Here is a 19361-nt window from a genome sequence, read left to right on the forward strand (position 1 = left end):
ATTGCTCATACAAATGAGTGCATATTATTTGGGACAAGTGCTAGAGTTAAATCCCACAATATATTTACTTGGCATGGAAAACCACAGGGGCCATTTGATAGCTTCTACATGTGATGAGTACAAAGAAAAACATGCAGCAATTTTCCCTGCATGAAGTGTATAATCCTTTAAAAGCTCAATTTAGATCTAAATATTGCCCCATTTTTACAAGAACTACTATATCCGATCTATAAATATGCTCAACCTTAGTTGCAATCAGCAAGCAATAATCATATGTGGAATGGCAATCTGATTTCAGGAGTCAGATCTGTACGAGTTCTCCTCAAAGTCAGGTTCGGGATTGTCTCATCATTAATCAGACTGATTTTAAACTTTACACCGGAGTTTCTTGAATCCAGTGGCAAAGTGAGCAAGGGATTCACGTCTGAGCATACCCTGCCACAGGATTCAAGCAAGCCGGGCTGAAGACGGCTGGAATGCCAGAAACCGGTCCTTGGAAGCTTGTTTACGGTCCAGGGAAGACATGGCTTGGCAGTTCGGGCTGGACTGTTCCCATGAGGCACAGGGTCAGACTGATTTGCATATAGCCATGTCTGAACTGGGGTGGCTGAGTTGGCTAAAGAACAGTGATGGATTAAACCCAGATCTTTTGACTGGGTAGGAGTGTTTGATTTATTCAGATGCTCCGTCCATCACCACCCCCTTTTGTACTGCATTTATAATGCAGCGCGCCGTGGCGCACATATGGGCAGATGCGTGTCGCAGCCCCGGTGGAAAGGCGGCGCATTGTTGGAGTAGCATCGCAAGTGCGATGTGGCTCCGACAAGGCTCGGGGCTGCCCTATGCCTAACACGCTGCATCAATCCATACGCCTGCTTCAAGCAGGCGCAGGGTATTGACGCAGCATGGCCGTAAAAGTGACTCTGTGAAATCTTGCGTCACTTTTACGAGGCGTCCCTGCGTGGGACGCCTACATGAAACTGGACGCAGGTTTCATGTGGCGCAGGGGTTTACAAAATGACACATCTCCCTAGATGCGTCACGTTGTAAATACGGCGCAACTGCAGTGTAAATGTGGCGCAAGGGGCTTGTAAATCTACCCCGTAGTGCTTACAGACTAAATAACACGTACGGTGCAACAACAGAAGTAAAAGGACAAGTAGCCTTGGGAGGTTACAAATGAAGACAAGGCGGTACTAAGGAGGGTTTAAAAAGCCTATTTATAAATCAGAAGCCAGCATTTACAAAGGGCAGTCTCAGTGCATGCGTGCTACTCTAGGCTCGACCTAACAAGTCTTGCAGAGTAGATCATGCACGATTTGAGGCTCCACCTAAAACTGCCCGCATCGATCGCAGGAGAAACTCTTCAGTTACCCACCGACTGTAAGCGGTGGTTTTAAATAATACACAGTAAATAAGGTAACCGTACCAAAGGAAAAGCTGCAGCCCAGGGACACATACACCGAACTGGTGCCCACCTGTTCTCTCCTTGACAACTGAAACAATTTTTTTCAGTCTTGGTCTCTAGCTTTTCATAAATGACTGACACGGTTTAACGAAACTGATTCTATAAAATAAATACAGCTCGCCTAACGAACCGACTTGTTAAATTAAATGCTGGGGATGTCAACGATACAAAAGAGACATTTGGTTATTCGACTTGCAAATCAATGTGTTTGCGAAATACTGAAGCTCGAGAGACAGCAGGACATAAATAATCCCAACTACAGTGGAGGTAGGGGGCCCAGAATGAGAAGGAAAAACAGAGACGGACCAGACATAAAAGTAGGTCTAAAGCATTTAGCCTGGAGTTTTTTGCCTGTTCGGTCCGATTTAGCATAGCCTTGTAAACGTGTAAAAACACACATGTATGTATGTATGTATGTATGTATGTATGTATGTATGTATGTAGGTATAGCGGCGGATACCATCGGAGAGAACTTTCCCTGTCCGCTTTCTACTTTTACAACGTACAGCCAATGAAAACCCTCTGCAGGACTTTTAAGTCAAACCCCGTGAAAAAATGTCATCTCTGCACTCTGCACACACCAAGAACGGTGATGGATTAAACCCAGATCTTTTGACTGGGTGTGAGTGTTTGATTGATTCAGATGCTCCGTCCATCACCCCCCCTTTTGTACCGCTTTTGGCCGCCATAAGTGTGGCAGGGTATGCTCAGAAGTGAGTCCCTTGCTCACTTTGCCACTGGATTCAAGCAAGCCGAGCTGAAGACGGCTGGAATGCCAGAAACCGGTCCTCGAAAGCTTGTTTCCGGTCCAGGGAAGGCATGGCTTGGCAGTTCGGGCTGGACTGTTCCCATGAGGCACAGGGTCAGACTGATTTGCATATAGCCATGTCTGAACTGGGGTGGCAGAGTGGGCTAAAGAACGGTGATGGATTAAACCCAGATCTTTTGACTGGGTGTGAGTGTTTGATTCAGATGCTCCGTCCATCACCACCCCCTTTTGTACCGCATCTCTGCACACACAGCAGATACCAGGCATTGATAAAGGCACACGCCGAAATGCGTCTGCCAGGAGCTGGTAGTGTGAATATCGCAAAATTTGATAAGTGCATTTTGGTGGCAATAAATCTGTGTTGACATCCCCAGCATGTGTCAGACCTGTTGTTAAACGAAGCAGGATTGGAGGAATGTTTGCAAGCGGAGGCCGGCTCCGCTTTCCTGGCACGCCCCTCGGTCAGGAGCTCCGCGTCTATCGGCAAAATTTGTGGATTGTGGTGCTTGGAAGGCACAACGCGCCCCCCCCCCCCTCCAACCTGGACTTTGGCGAAGGTATTGGGGAGAGGGAGCAGATTATCTTCTAAAGGACATGTCCGGCAACGATGGAAAACCCACCAAGCAGTTCCAGCAAAATAAAAGAAGCAGACAAGTCAAAAGGCATTATGTGCAAAGACGGGTCACTGTACCTTGTTCTGGATTGAACTGTTCTGTTTCTAATTGCAGGACTTTGTGCACTGCAGTCGAGGATTGTTGGTTAGGAAAGCGGCGGATACCATCGGAAAGAACTTTCCCTGACCGTTTTCTACTTTTACAACATGCAGCCAATGAAAACCCTCGGCAGGACTTTTAAGTCAAACCCCGCGAAAAAATGTCATCTCGGCACACACAGCAGATACCAGGCACTGATAAAGACACACGCTGAAACGCGTCTGCCAGGAGCTGATAGTGTGAATAGCGCGAAATTTGCTAAGTGCATTTTGGTGGCAATAAATCTGTGTTTGACATCCCCAGAATGTCAGACCTGTTTTTAAACGAAGCAGGATTGGAGGAATATATATATATATATATATATATATATATTTATTTATTTATTAAGGGGCAGATCTTCAAGAAAGTGCTGCAGCGTGGCACCGCTGGTGCACAAACAGCTGCCAAGCGCCACGCAGGTACCCTTGCACTATGGTGCAAGGATGCCTGCGCCAAGGGGAGATGGTTTTCGTGCAGGAAGGGGCACCTTTCTGCACAAAAACAACCACTAAAGGCTTTTTCCTCTTTTAATGCGTGCTGTAGACTACAGCACGCATTGAAAGAGGAAAAAACGAGGAGAAATGAAAACATTTCTCCTCGTTGTGTCTCCCTACGCCAGAGGTGGCGTAGCGTTCAGACGCATCTCCAGATTTACGATTTCTCATAAATCTGGAGATGTGTCTTGTTCCATGGGGGTTGCGTGTGAACACCCACAGCAACACCCATGGAACACCCCTTCTGCCCAAACTGATGCGTGTGAAGGACCGTATTTGCAAGGAGAGGAAAAGTCACACAGGGTGGCTTTTCCTGTCCTTGTAAATATGGTGGCGCATGGGGGTTGTAAATCTGCCCCCAAGTGTGCGTATAAATATATGCCACACATTTACAAGCTACGCATACATATCATTCATTAGCTATGCCCCCAAGGTCTCATCTGCTGCAGCATGCATGCAGCCGACCTCCCCTGTGCTGCCCGAAAGAAAAATTACTCCAGATGCCTTTCAATTCTTTTTTTTTGTATGCAGATTTATATAGCGCGAACTCAACCCGAAGGTATTGGAGGTCTTTACATGAGCACCGGTTACGTTACACCAGGACACATTCAGGCACGGGGAGATGAAGTGATTTGCCCAGAATGACAAGATGTGGACGCGACTGAAACCTTGCTTTCCAGCACCAAATTCGGCAGTCTAGCCGTCAGACAACATCCACTCCCCAAGCCTGACGTGACCTTTGACCCAAAATGCTCCAAATTAAAGAAAGCGCCGGACAGTCATTTGAAAGTCGGGACTGTCCGGGAAGTCAGGGACGTCTGGTCAGCCTAAGCAGAGGCGCTATCGACCTTTAGGACCCCGGAAAGGTTAAGTAACAAAAGCCACGTGGGGCGAATAGTGCAACTAACCGGCAGGACAGTGGCCGTCCCCCTTCTGGTGTCACGGGCAAAGTGTTAGCCGATAGCCACCGGAAAGCCTCCAGGCCCGCAATGGAAGAAGAAGTTCCCTCCAACACAAGGCTCCATTGCACGGCGCACGTGCGAGGACTGAAGCCGTCTACTGGGTGTAGCGACCTACTGGCCCGCGTGCCGATCAAACCACAATACCAGCATGGCCGCACAAGCATAACTATTTCTCTTGCCAGGCTCACGCAATACAGCAGGGATAAGCCGGTGGTCTGCACACAAAAAGCCTGCATAGCGGGCGGCTAAAGTCCGCGGTATATAAAATAAATAAAAACCATCGAACAGAGTCGTGAGGATAGAAGTGGCGTGGCCTCAGAGGGAGGAGGTGCACCCAGGTATACCCACCTACGGCTTCCTTTTCTCGCGTCCGGTAGCAGTAACACTGCCTCCACTGTATTCCTCCAACGGCGGTCGTAACTCGTCAGCCAGTTCTGTAGCGCTGTGTCCCGGCAGAGGCAATCTTCCACTGCGCATGCTCTGTAGTTTCAAGTTCGGAGAAGTGACGAGTCGAACATAGAACTGGGGTTTCCTATGCATCCAAGAAGGGGCTAGTGCTGTTCTAAATGATTGCCTTGCCGAATCTTACTGAAGTAGAAGCTTCGAGTGCTCCTCTCCCATTGCCGTCTGTTGTGGCATGCATCGGGTGTATTCAGATCTCGGATTTGCTAGTTTAGCGGCACAAAAATGAAAAAATTGTGGCATTTTTATTTATTTATTTAAAAAGTTTTATATAGCGCTAGCTTGACCCGTAGGTACCAGAACGCTTACATACAATGCGACACTTTAATTTACTTTTATTAAATTTCTTTATTCGGTATTTCATGATAGAAATCCATAAAAGCATTCTTATACGCATTTTACCATAAAAAGAAATACACCTTTTAAAATTAAATTTTTTACAATAAAAACTTGAAGAGGGGTACTTAAAAAATAGTTCAGTTCTGTTTACATTTGATACAGTTCATTGCGTGAACAATTTTCTCACAGGTTAGTTCTATGTTTAAAAATACATTTTAAATAGTTAATCATATGGTAGCAAGTAGCTTCAGAGTCCAAAAATTGAAGGCGTAGCATTGCAGGGCGACACTGTCTTAGGTCCCACGATTTCAGCACTGGTACCAACCAAATTTTGCGATGGACATGATAGTACTTACAAAACAATACTGTATGCATAGTAGTCTGTACAGATGTATCATCGCAAGGACAATGGTCTAACGTTTGTTCCCAGGTGTTTCTCATGGGGAAGGCTACTAACCGATGGAAAAGATTTAATCTGAATCTGGTTAGTAAGAAACGATCAAAAATGCCAATTTCAAGCATTAGGTAAGGCTGAATTATAGGGACAGAATGAACCATGATTGCATGGTGGACCGAAGGTTGCCTTATTTCGCTTGTGAGTCTTAGTCCATCAAGATGGCTCAGAGCCATTTCTTTCAAGTCCTTCTTAGTTATTTCACAGATCTTTTCCGGTGTTATGTAATAGTCCTCTAGGCCTAGATCCGTGAGAAAGTTTCTGATATAGGCGAGCCATTTTATTTTTCCCGAATGGTCTAGTGACATTGAGTCCACCGCAATCCCTTTAGTTAACAGGTTTTTCTCTGAGGTCCATATAGGCCGCCATAATAGCAAAGGTTGGATTTTTTCCAGGTCCTCAAAATGGGGTATGCCTAATTCAATGTGGGAAGCGTAAGTGGAGATTCGCCTTGGTGCCACCAGAAGAATTCTTAAGAAAGAGTTTTTTGCCACCTGTAGAGCGCTAACGTCGACGTGCCCCCAAACCCCAGCCCCGTACAGAGCTACTGTCTGGCACTTCGCATTATACATTTTCAATAGTTCCACAGGTGGCCGTTTGCCCAGTTTTTGTGAAAAGGACGTCAGTGCGGCTACTGCCCGCTTGAAGGAATGCTTTCTAGACTCAACTGCCGCTTTCCAATTCAATTTATCATCTATTGTAATACCTAAGTAGGGGTACTGGGCCGTCAGTTCGAGGTTTTGGTTATTGAGGGATATATCCCTAAACCCTTTTTTCCCTTTACCTGCCACCATTACAAAGGTCTTCTTAATATTAATGTGGAGGTCAAGGGTGCCCATGAAATCCGCGTACCTGGTTAGTGCTGTTTGTAGCTCACGTGGGGTACGGGCCAGGATGACGGCGTCGTCTGCATAGAGCAGGGCGGGAATCAGGCGTTGTCTTACTCGGGGGAGGTCTTGAGCCCCCTTCAGAAGCTCCGTCTCCAGGCTGTTAGTATATAAGGAGAATAAGAAGGGGGCCAAGACACAACCCTGCCTGACTCCACGCTCTACTCCGAAAGATGCAGTCAACTCGCCCCTGACACCGTAACGTACTCTTGCGGAAGCCTTGGAGTATAGTTCTCTTAAAAAGTCTAGAAGTGAGGGGTCCACGCCCATTTGTGACAAGACTAACCATCATTTTGAATGGGACACGCAGTCAAATGCTGCGGACACGTCCACATACAGCATATATAGTTTGTCTTTCTTTGCATGGATGTATTTTCCCACGATTATCGATAGGTTTAGAGCCTGCTCCACAGTACCAAAACCCTCTCGAAAGCCGAATTGTAAATCGGACAGTATCCCCCTATCCTCTGCCCATTGTTGGAGACGCTCAAGGATGACCCTACCGGCTACCTTACCTACTGAATCCAACAGTGAGATGGGACGATAGCAGGTAGGGTCCTGACGGTCTCCTTTTTTGAAAATCGGGACCATAACTGACTTGGTCCAAGATTCCAGAAGTCCCTTTTTTGCGGCTGCCGTACACACCCTGGTCAATACGGGGGCCCAAAGGTCCGGATTGTATTTAAAAATGTCTACCGGGACTCCATCAGGGCCCGGAGCTTTTCCATTTTTACTTAGGTTTAGGGCCATAAGAACTTCGGAAATATCAAATTCTATTAGAATGGGGTAATTGACAGCTGGGTGAGTTGTTTCTTCACTGTCAGGAAACATTTGTTTCTTAAAAATTCCTGAAAAGTGAGAAACCCATGCTCCTTCTTCTATGGCCACTTCTATTTTTGGGAGGTCATCGTCAGTTAAGAATGGGGAATTTAATACTCGCCAGAATGCCTCCATGTTTTTGTGTAGGGCACTTTTATGTAATTCATCCCACAAGGCCTGCTTTAATTCGGCCTTTCTCTGCTTTCGGGCGGACAAATATTCTTTTCTGAGTCTGGTAATTAGCTGTGGGTCTCTATTTTCATTATTCAGGGCCACTTTAAGCTTAGTATGTGCCGAGGTGCAGCTATGATTAAACCAGCCTCTCTTATTTAGAGTTTCTGCCTTTGATTTTTTTCTTAGGAGGCCCTTGATGACAGTTAAGATTTTGGAGAAGTTACTTAAAACTTCCTCCTTTATCATGGTTAGATCAAGGCATTTTAAGATATGGGGGTATGCTGTTTTGATCACCTCTTCAGTGATTTGCCCAGGGTTTATCTTCCCCCATTTTAGAGTATAACTATCTGGGCCAGTTGTAGGTTGTTCTGATTCAAAGCTTTTGCTATTGTTGACTCAAGGGATTGTTGGTGTAGTAAGTTAAGTTCTATCTTGATAGCAGAGTGATCGCTTAAAGTATTTAATAGGACCTCAGCGTGCTTAATCCTATTTGACAGCCCATCTGATATGAGGATGTAGTCGACAGTAGACTGGTAGTCCCTCCCTACATACGTAGGTTCTAGTTGACCTGTTTTTGGGTTTAGGTAGTTGGCTATTATTAGTCCCAGGTCTGACAGAAGGTCGTTCATGGCTATGCCCGATTTTGTATGACAAAAATGGGTAAGGGGGATATCCAATTCGTTAACCATTTTACTACAGTTTTTGATGGAGTGAGCTCAGGGATGCAGGTTGAAGTCCCCTCCCCATAAAAAGAAAACAACCCCTTTCCCACCTTTCGTCTGTCAAAAGTTAGTGAGTTTTTCATTTAGATTTAATATTACTCTCAAAAATTCTCCTTCCTCCAAGTTATTATAGAAGTTAATAAGTAGGACAGTCTCATTTTTGGGTAGAGAAAGGGAGAGAAGCTGGAAATTTACATCCAGTTCAAGAGTGGTTATTTTTAATTGTTGTATGGTATTCACTATATAGATGGCTAGTCCCCCCTTTGCTCTGCCCATGGCCCCAGCCAAGGCTGGCGAAAAGAACGTCCTAAAACCCAGGAGGTGTGGTTCCGTTAGTGACCATGTTTCCTTGATGACTGTCTAGGAAACTTATAGCTGTGCCGTCCTCGATCTTGGGGCGGAGACTGGCAATGTTCCAAGACACAAAACTCAAAGTTTGGGGATCCCTATTTGGAGTTAGAGCTATTTGGGGTCCAGTATTACCATCTGATTCACTTTTTTTAGGGCTGGGATGATTTTCAGCCTGTGGTGGTCAATCCACTAACTCAAGCCACTGTAACTATTCGTCATTGGATTGCCGCTCCAGCCCTCCCAAGATGGTGGTTCTCTATAGGGATCCCTATAGTATGGTCCTCCCCAGTCATCCCTTTCTCTACCCCAATGTTGAGGGCCTACTGTTTGCAAGGGTCCATCGTAATGATAACCATTACGATGTCTTGGGGGATAGAAGAAAGAAAGGCGCTTTGTTCCTATAGTGCCGGTTGAGGTTGGGTGGTCCCATGAACAGATATGGTCAACCAGTCTAGGATCATCAAAAGTGATAAGGACACAATCCCCATGTATCGTTTTTTACCATGCCCTACCCAGGGGGCTCTTCTTACCATTAGTATCTTGGTTGAACAATAGGGAGGAGGTGGGCGATTTGCGCTTAGCCAATGTTGGACCTTATTCTTTAGCGACCAGGTTGCTTCATTAGTATGATCTCCCAATTCTGGTATGCCAGTCATTACCACTATGAAAGGACTGGCTTCCGGTGGGAGATTAACAAAAAATCTTCCATCGGTGGGACTTCTATCCCACTCTCTGTTAGACTGTGTAGCTGGGCCCATATTATTGTGTACCAAATTTGTGTTTGTGGTGTTGATGTTAAGCGGGGTATTACTTAGGGTGTCTTCTGATGTCTTTTTTTTTGGTCACAATCTGTTGGGCTGATTTAGCTACCGGGGGGATAGGTTGTTTACTTTGTACGGTGGTGGTTGTAGATAGCTGTTTACCTCCCCCTGTCTTTTGTACCCCCTGATTTGTTTTAGTTTTTACAGAGGCTGTCAAATCAGCCAATGTTTTTTTCTATTTGTCCCAGTCTCATTTCTAGTGGTTTGAATAGTTGTATAAAAAGGTCTCCAATTTTTGTTAATAATTGGGCATTACAGTCAGAGTTATCATCTACATCCTTACCTAATGGGAGGTCAGTTATGATTTCCCTAGTAGTGGGTGGCAGGGTGTCATGTAGTGTTTGGTGAACAATCACATTACAAATTTCCTGATTTCCTCTCGGTGGGGTAAGGGTTCGGGTCTCTCCTGTCTTATTAGGGCCCTTATCTAGTTTTTTTGTTTTTTGGTTGTTTGTGGCTGTAGGTTTTTTTCTTTCTTATTGCACCCTCCCTCCTCCCTCTTGACTGTCTTATTTCCTCTGGGGTAGGATGGATCACTAAATCTGGTGTCTTTTTTAAGTCCAGGGAGAGTTGTGAGTCGGAAAGCTGTGAGACTGATAGGTCCACCGTGGTTGGAAGGCTATGCCTTTGGCCACAGGCTTCACTCAGTCCCAGGTCCCTACGTTGATCCGGTGTTCGTGCATCTGCCAAATGACCCATAGAGGACCTTTTGGCGTTTGCTAAGTCTTGTGACACTCTACGTTCTATCAAGGAAATACTTTGATCTATAAAAGTATTCGCTCAGGTGATAAAATTATCGATAGGACTAGTAATTTGTCCGTCCTTGGCGGCAGTTTTGCTTCTACTTCCTCGTGTAGACATGATGGACATTTGGGTACTGTCTCACTTACATAGAAGAGGGTGAGCGTGTGGAAATACAGGCAGAACCCCAGGGTTTGTATGGGACAAATGTGGATAATTATCAAGGTTTATAAGTTACGGCTAGGCGGACAAACTTTTTAGGGGGGTGGCCCAGCCCAGTCTGTAACAGTGTCTAACGGCCTCAAACGGCCCGCCCTTTGCCCGGGCTTCGCCCTGTGCTCCGACCCGCGCGCGTCCCGCGTGCGCGTGTCCCGCGTGCGCGTGTACAAGCTTTCCTATATACTGAGCAGAAGGGGGCGGGAAGAGTCGCAGGTGCGCCAGCTGACTTCGGCGCTCCGCCTGCTGAGACTCGCAGTCTTGCGCCCGCTGGTCAGTCCTAGTCACTTCTCTGTTTTTCTCCCGACAATTGTGGCAATCCCTGCTGCATCACAAGGAAATGGTTCTCCTCCTCATTAATGGCTCCGTTAATCACCGCCGACGGCTACGAGCGGCTCCCGCGAAGTGGGGGCCGTGAGCCGTTTTCAGCTACTGAGCAGGAGGGGGTGGGAAGAGTCGCAGGTGCGCCAGCTGACTTCGGCGCTCCGCCTGCTGGGACTCTCAGTCCCGCGCCCGCTGGTCAGTCCTAGTCACTCCTCTGCTTTTCTCCCGGCAATTCTAGCAATCCCTGCTGTATTACAAGGAAATGGTTCTCCTCCTCATTAATGGCTCCGTTAATCACCTCCGACGCCTACGAGCGGCTCCCGCGAAGCGGGAGCCGCGAGCCGTTTTCAGCTACTGAGCAGGAGGGGGCGGGAAGATTCGCAGGTGCGCCAGCTGACTTCGGCGCTCCGCCTTCTGGGACTCGCAGTCCCGTGCCTGCTGGTCAGTCCTAGTCACTCCTCTGCTTTTCTCCCGGCAATTGTGGCAATCCCTGCTGTATCACAAGGAAATGGTTCTCCTCCTCATTAATGGCTCCGTTAATCACCTCCGACGGCTACGAGCGGCACCCTTGTAATCAATCCTTTTCAGCCCTAAATCAATGGAACCTGTTTTAGCAGAGTATTCCACTTTGAATAGTTTAAAGTTTCTGCAGGTTACAGAGAAGAACAGCTCCAATCAACTAACCTCACGGGAGGGGGCCGTATTTCTCACTGGGGTGCAGGGCACAAGTCCTAAATAAAGAAGTGGGGGGACGCTCACAGACAGGAAGTGACGTCACGACCGGAAGTGACGTCACGAAAGGCAAAAGCCTAGAGGTGGGGGGACGCTCAAATACGTGAAGTGACGGCACGACCGGAAGTGACGTCACAAAAAGGAAAAAAACCTAGAAGTGGGGGGACGCTCAAATTTGCAATAGCGCTCACATACTCCATTAACGCAGCAGCGCCGATAAGATCATAGAGCTATTAGGACAGGGGGCTGGGGTGCCTGTCTGGCAGTCCTGGCTCCTTCCTATTCATTGTATTAAACAGCGCGTCTAACGGAGGCAAGAGCAGGGCTCGAGTCGGGAATAACACTATAATTTAAAGCCCAGCTTTTGCGCAGGGGGGATGGCGTCCACCCGACCGGAAGTGACATCACGAAAGGAAAAAAGTGAAGTGGGGGGACGCTCAAATACGTGATAGCGCTCACATACTCCATTACCGCAGCAGCGCTGATAAGATCGCAGAGTTATTAGGACAGAGGGCAGGGGTGCTTGTCTAGCAGTCCTTGCTCCTTCCTATTCATTGTATTAAACAGCGCGTCTAACGGAGTCAAGAGCAGGGCTCGAGTCAGGAATAACGCTATAATTTAAAGCCCAGCTTTTGCGCAGGGGGGACGGCGTCCACCCGGTAAGACCCCTAAAATAAGTGGGGGGACGCCGTCCACCCGCGTGGTACCCCGACTCGAGCCCTGCTGGGGTGTTCTAGCGCCCATGTATGCACCTCTGCTGGGGCACCACTTTCACCACTCCCTGGTTTCAGTCACACAGCTCCCTTCACTCTCTGGTTTAAGTCACACAGCTCCCTTCACTCTCTGGTTTCAGTCACGCAGCGCCCTTGACTCTGGTTTCAGTTACACAGCCCCCCTTCGCTACCTGGGTGCAGTCACACAGCCCCCATTGCTCCCTGGGCACAGTCACACAGCTCCCCTTCGCTCTCTAGGTGCAGACATACTGCCTCTTGTGTGCATGCACTGACTCCCTTTTTAGGTCTTGGACTATCGTCGCACTAGCAGTGGGCGGAGTCCGAGATTTTTTGTTTGCACTATGGGGGTTTGAACCAGCCCCTCTTCTCCATTGGCTGGCTTTCTAAACGGAGGCCAGCCATTGGAGGAGAGGGGCGTCACTCAGTTCAAGCCCCGTCTTTTTGCGATTCGGTGGTGTGTTTTTTTGCAGTTTTTAAACCGTGACGTCATCCGTCATTAAACTGCTAAATGCACGCCCCGAATCGCAAAATGGCGGCGCTTTTGTTCTTGCACTGAATGTGTAGCCAATGGGTCATTGGTTACATCCCCTCCAGGCACACTAATATTGGTTCCTCTTGAATGAAGAATTCGGGAAGAATTCACACAATCAACCACCAGTAGAACCAAAGAACAATACTTAAAGCAATTGATTTACTTGTCAAAAAGGGAGGTGAACCAAAAACTGCATGCCAGCACGTTAATACGGTACCACAAATCACAACGATTTCCCCGCGGGCTCCGCATAGCTTTAAAACCATCACTATGCAAAAATTCAAAAAACTTTCAGGATAAGTGGTTCGCTATCCTGAATAAATGTTCTCTGGACCTGATCCTATTAATCATCGAGGAACTCTCCAGTATCTTGGAAGAATTAACGAAAGAGATAGCAGAGGTATCTACGGAGTTAACCGGCATGATGACAACAGAGGAATGGTCTAAAACCTTGGAGGAAATCAACGATCAGATAACTAAACACTTCAGAGAAATAAATGAAAGAAAAATCAGAAAGTTTAAGAGGGACACCTTAGACTACAAGCTTGAGGAGGTGTACACCTGGGCAGAGGTGTACGCCCAAAGGAGGAGGAACCGTCCTTACACACAGAAAACAGACACCTCATCATCAGGGAGCGACAGTTCCAATAGACCCCAACAGGGTAGATCACAACAACCAAGTACATCCCGGGTAACCCCCAGAAGTGAGGAAGGATCAGCGAGTACAGCAACAACAAGTGCTTTTTTAGAGGAAGGACCTCTTCAAACCGAAGACTCAGGAGGGGACAGGTGTCAATAACACGACCGAATCTGATTCTCTGTGCTCTGTGGGAGGACCCGTACGTGCAGGAGGCTCGGGAGCACAGGAGCCCCGGGAATCTCACCGCCGGCAGCGATGTGGCTCTGTCCCGAGGGGCAGCGGCGGCTGCGGGGAGTACCGTGGCCCGGCCTGCACCTCTGGGTGTTGGCGGTGCTGCTGTGCGGGGCACGCGGTCGCACCTGCCCGGCTTCGTGCCGCTGCTTCGGGGACCTGGTGGACTGTAGTCGGAGGAGGTTAGCCCAAGTACCCGACGGACTGCCTGGGTGGACCGTGCAGCTGTGAGTATCTTGTGGGCTGCAGGGCGGCTGTCATTGCGAAGCTGCACTGTCTTTCAGTATTTCTAGAATGACCCGGGACTGCTGTACCCAGTGATGAGGGTAGCTGGGAGTACAACAGCAACAGTAAGCACCTGATGGGGTAGCTGGCAGCTGTGAGTATGTCAGGGCCATTGGCGTGAAGTGTGTGGCTTATTGGGCGAGGGTGGCTGTCTTCAAGGTCCAGGGATGTTAGTTTTGAGTATCGAAGGTATGTGGACTGGACAGGTACCTCTTATCGATGGCAGTTGCATGAAAGAGGCAGCTTACGGCCTTGTAAGTATCCAAGGTGAGACTTAGGCTGTTGGAAGTATGTGACAACCAGATGCAAGTGACTTCTCGAGAGGGTACATCTGGGGGTAGTTGAGGGAGCTGCAAGGCGGCATAGTTTGGGAAAGTCCAGGGTTTCGGACGCGCCTTAGGGAAGGCCTTGTTGGAGTCTTGAGTATGCCTGTGGTTTATGTGTCGAACATGGGCTGAAAAGTGAGGGGGTACCACCCACCTGTATCTTATGTATGGTTGGCATAACCAGAGTGTCAGACGTGTGTTGAATACTTCAACTGCCCTCTCGGGTCAGTTGACACACATCTCCATGTGTTAACGCCATAACCCCCTTGTCATTTGTGTGTGTAGAAGTGACATGGTACTCTGCGGCTCATACCATTCTCCAAGTAGCCATTCACGGGGTGGTGAAGGGGCGCATTAGAGTTTGGAGCTGAAAGTGGCTGAGCATACATTTTTTCTATTTTAGTTTGTTTCTGACCTTATTTGACACTATTGTGATTATTTGCACCTTTTATTGCTTGCAGCTACATCTTATTCAGTGGCTTGGTTGGAAGGAACTCTGTAGTTGCTATTATGGAGTATGTGTGTGAGGCTCTGTGTGTGTGGGGTGGGCTCTGTGTGTGTGTGGGGCTCTGTGTATGTGGGGCTGTGTGTGTGTGGGGCTCTGTGTGTGTGTGTGGCTCTGTGTGTGTGGGTGTGTGTGTGTGTGTGTGTGTGTGGCTCTGTATGTGTGTGGCTCTGTGTGTGTGTGGCTGTGTATGTGTGGCTCTGTGTGTGTGGCTCTGTGTGTGTGGCTCTGTGTCCGCTAATACTCTCTACCACTCTCTAATGTTCACCTATTGCCATTGTAAATGACAATACCATTTATTTATGTTTAAAAAAAACAAAAAATGAAAAAAATGCCATTTGCAATGCCAATAGCTCTAACTTTAATAAAGCCGAGACCATTGCATTGTAAATGCTTGTTAGGTAGTGCTGACAGGGCAGACATCTCTCAATAATCGTCCTACAGAACCAGGTTCCCCAGTTCCAAATTGGGAAGCTCTGACTATGGTGCTCTCCTCTACTAAACGCCATACTGACCCACTGAGAGAAACTTGCATTGCCTTCAACTACAACCCAATTGTGCCCCGCTATAAACACCTGGATGTGGCTGACTTTAAATTACACATTAGACGAGCAATTTGCTGCCTACAAAAAAAAAGTAACAACATCCTGGAACAAGCATTTGAAATGCAATAGGTCTCGCATTAGGAAAGTTTGAGCTATTGGTATAGTAAATGACACATTTTTTATTTATGTTTTGTTTTTGGTAATAGCGAAATTATTAGCTTTGTCATTTACAATGCCAATAGTTATAACTTTCACAAATGTTACACCTATAGCATTTGCAATGCAATATGTGTTGTATTTACGTGACTTACATGTATTGACATTACAAATAACAATGGCTTTTATTTTTTTTAATAATGAATATTTAAAAAAGATTGTTGTAATTTATAATGGCAATATCTTAAACTTTTGTAAATAACTTTTGTGAAGATTATGTTCAGTGTATTTTATTGTGACAAAAATCCAAGAACAGAAGTGAAATATTAACATCATTTTGTTACATTTGTAATAAAGCTTAAATCATTGAGAGAACTCATTTGAACCAGTTGTTGTTGAATGGTTGAACAGATTGATGCTGTGGTAGCGCTGAGTGATGTGATTGGCGAACGAGTGATGCTGTGGCATTCAGTGATGCTGTGGTAGTGCATAGTGATGTTGTGGTGCCCCTGAGTGATGTTGTGGTGGTGCTGAGTGATGCTGTATGCTATGCTATGTTTTGTTTCGCTATCCTATGTTTTGTTTTGTTATGCTTAGCTATGCTATGCTATGTTTTGCTATCCTATGCTTTAATTTGTTATGCTATGCTATGTTTTGGTAAGCTATGCTATGTTTTGTTATGCTATGCTATGTTTTGTTTCGCTATCCTATGTTTTGTTTTGTTATGCTTAGCTATGCTATGCTATGTTTTGCTATCCTATGCTTTAATTTGTTATGCTATGCTATGTTTTGTTAGGCTATGCTATGTTTTGTTATGCTATGCTATGTTTTGCTATGCTATGCTTTGTTTTGCTATGCTATGTTTTGTTATGATATGCTATGTTTTGTTGTGTTTTATTATGCTATGCTTTGCTATTTTTTATGCTATGCTATGCTTTGTTGTGTTTAGTATGCTATGCTATCATATGTTTTGTTTTGCTATGCTTTAACCTCATAGATGCTATTAAACATTCCTCCCCAGTGCTGCGCTGTCCATTGGAACTAGTGCTGAATGGACGTCCAATGGTCGTGCGCAGCACTGGGGAGGTAGTGCTGCCATCGGCCAATGCACCGAGGCAGCACTTAAGGGGATATTTTGTTGTGTTTTGTTATGCTATGTTTTGTTATGTTTTGCTATGTTTTGTTATGCTATGTTTTGTTTTGCTATCCTATGCTTTGTTTTGTTATGCTATGCTATGTTTTGTTGTGTTTTGTTATGTTATGCTATGTTTTGTTGTGTTTTATTATGCTATGCTTTGTTTTGCTATGCTATGTTTTGTGAAGCTATGCTAAGCTTTGTTTTGTTATGCTATACTATGTTGTGTTTTGTTATGCTATGCTATGTTTTGTTATGCTATGCTATGTTTTGCTTTGCTATGCTATGTATTGTTATGTATGCTGTTTTGTTGTGTTTTGCTATGTTTTGTTATGCTATGTTTTGTTATGCTATGCTTTGTTTTGTTATGTTATGCTATGTTTTGTTATGCTATGCTTTTTTATGTTATGCTATGTTTTGTTATGTTATACTATGTTTTTGTTCTGCTATGTTTTGTTGTGTTTTGTTGTGCTATGCTATGTTTTGTTATACTATGCTATGTTTTGTTCTGCCATGCTTTGTTATGTTATGCTATGCTTTGTTTTGTTATGCTATTTTTTTATGCTATGCTATGTTTTGTTGTGTTTTGTTATGCTATGCTATGCTTTGTTGTGTTTTGCTATGCTATCTTTTGTTTTGTTATGCTATGTTTTGTTTTGCTATCCTATACTTTGTTTTGTTATGCTATGTTTTGCTATCCTATGCTGTGTTTTGTTATGCTATGCTATGCTGTGTTTTGTTATGCTATGCTGTGTTTTTTTATGCTATGCTATGTTTTGTTATGCTATACTGGTGAGGTTGGGTGGGGGTTAGTGAGGGTGGGTGAGGGTGAGAGTGTGTGAGGGTGTGAGGGTGAGTAGGTGTGAGGGTGAGGGGGTGTGCGGGTGAGTGAGGGGGTGTGAGGGTGAGGGTGAGGGGTGTGAGGGTGTGTGAGGATGAGGGGGTTGAGTGGGTGTGAGGGTGAGGGGGTGTGAGGGTGAGAGGGTTGTGAGGGGGTGTGAGGGTGATTGAGGGTGTGTGAGGGTGAGGGGGTGTGAGGGTGAGGGTGTGAGGATGAGGTGGTGTGAGGGTGAGGGGGTGTGAGAGGGTGTGAGGATGAGGTGGTGTTAGGGTGTGGGGGGGGTGAGGGGGTGTGTGAGGGTGAGGGGGTGTGCAGGCACTTCGATTGGAATTGAGTGCATACGCAAGAGCTATAGCAAACCTTGTCAGATGGGCTTATAATATGCCACATGCACCTGACGGTACATCAAGAGCAATTTTACCTCAGATAACTTTTAAGGCCGATCCAGGAGTATATACTTTTAAATTAAATTTAGAGATCTCTTTGGAGCACTTTCAATGCTCCGAGAACCTTTTACAAAGTTGTTCCCCAGAACTCTTGAAATTCTTTTTGAAAAAATGTACTCCGAAGCAGAGGGACAAACTTTATTGTCAACAGTTATCGCACTACAAGCTTGCGTTAGCTAGGGTGGAGTATAAAGAGATCCCAAAATATTTGAATTTTTAACTGGACCACAAGGTTCAGTGTTGCATCTTGATGCTAAGGCTGAGGGCACTACCGCTAAAAGATGTAACAAAAAAGTGGGGTGGAAACTTTAACAAAACAGGCCAATGTGATATGTGTAATGGAGAAACACAACATTTAGTACATGTCCTATTTGTCTGTCCAAATGGCAGTTTGGTTGATGCATGCTCCCGATGTTTTAAAACCTATTTGTATAAAATATAATAAGAACCCTTCCTGTTAAATTTGTATGTTAAAAAGTTTTTAACTCTTTAAAAGTGTTATTCCTGCTATTTTAGAGGTATGTAAGCTAAGAATAATAATCAGTTTTGCTTATAAAGAATTTTATGATATATTGTAAGACTATGGTATTGGAAATTTGTATATACTATTTTAATATATTGTGGATCTCGGATGAGGGCTATATCAATCAGTAAAATGTCATTTTATTTCTAATCCATGTGTTGCAGTACCTTCAGTATTGGTGTACTAGTTCCCCGCCCAGGGAAAACAATGCCATTCAAAGGAAGACAAGAAAACAAAAGTAGCGCTTCACTGGCAAACTCTTTAGAGTGGCGCTAATGTGTTTGGGTGTGAATAAAATCAATCTGTAGTCATTTTACTACGTATGACCCTTATAATCTGACTCACAGGTATCCAAAGATTTTGGATTAGATGCCTCACTCACTTAGGACCTTATTCTGATGCGGGTTGGAAAGCTTCCCGACCGAATCGGTTTGGAAATGGTTTCCGACCCACTCGGATCGGCAGAGTCCGACCGACGGAGTACAATGCATCCGGATGCTTCCAGATACGATTTGGTTGGACTCCCATTGACTGCAATGGGAGCATATGTTCCTAACCGCATCATAATTGGGCCCTGGGTCAGGAAGACACGTTCCCGATCCGATTTGAAGGAGCAAATGCCATTAGGAGGCCTTCCCAACCGCATCAGAATCAGGCCCTAGGTGGGAATTCTTTCCTAACCACATCAGAATCAGGCCCTAAATAGTGACAGGTGTGTGAGGGAGAGGGGGTGTGAAGGTGAGGGAGTGTGTGAGGGTGAAGGGTTGTGAGGGTGAGGGTGCGTGTGAGGGTGAGTTTGTGTGTGAGGGTGAGGTTGAGGGTGAGAGGGTGTGAGGGTGAGGGGGTAAGTGTAGGTGAGGGTGAGGGGGTGTGAGGGTGTAGGGTTGTGAGGGTGAGGGTGTGTGTGAGGGTGAAGGGCTGTGAGGGTGTGTGTGAGGGTGTGTGTGAGTGTGAGGGTGAGGGGGTGTGAGGGTG

The 19361-nt window shown here is 46.0% G+C and overlaps 1 protein-coding gene and 1 non-coding gene across 2 annotated transcripts in view; both read right to left on the reverse strand.

The window, feature by feature from the left end:
• Positions 1–19361, reverse strand: part of LOC147707714 (uncharacterized) — a 56627-nt gene that overhangs the window by 31950 nt on the left and 5316 nt on the right. The gene's annotated exons all lie outside the window — the stretch shown is intronic.
• LOC147707728 (small nucleolar RNA SNORD50) lies at positions 292–357 on the reverse strand. Its single transcript, XR_015296845.1, has one exon. It is a non-coding gene; the product is annotated as a small nucleolar RNA SNORD50 (small nucleolar RNA).

This window comes from Lissotriton vulgaris, chromosome 6 (assembly GCF_964263255.1).
Source record: "Lissotriton vulgaris chromosome 6, aLisVul1.2, whole genome shotgun sequence".
NCBI classification, from domain to species: domain Eukaryota; kingdom Metazoa; phylum Chordata; class Amphibia; order Caudata; family Salamandridae; genus Lissotriton; species Lissotriton vulgaris.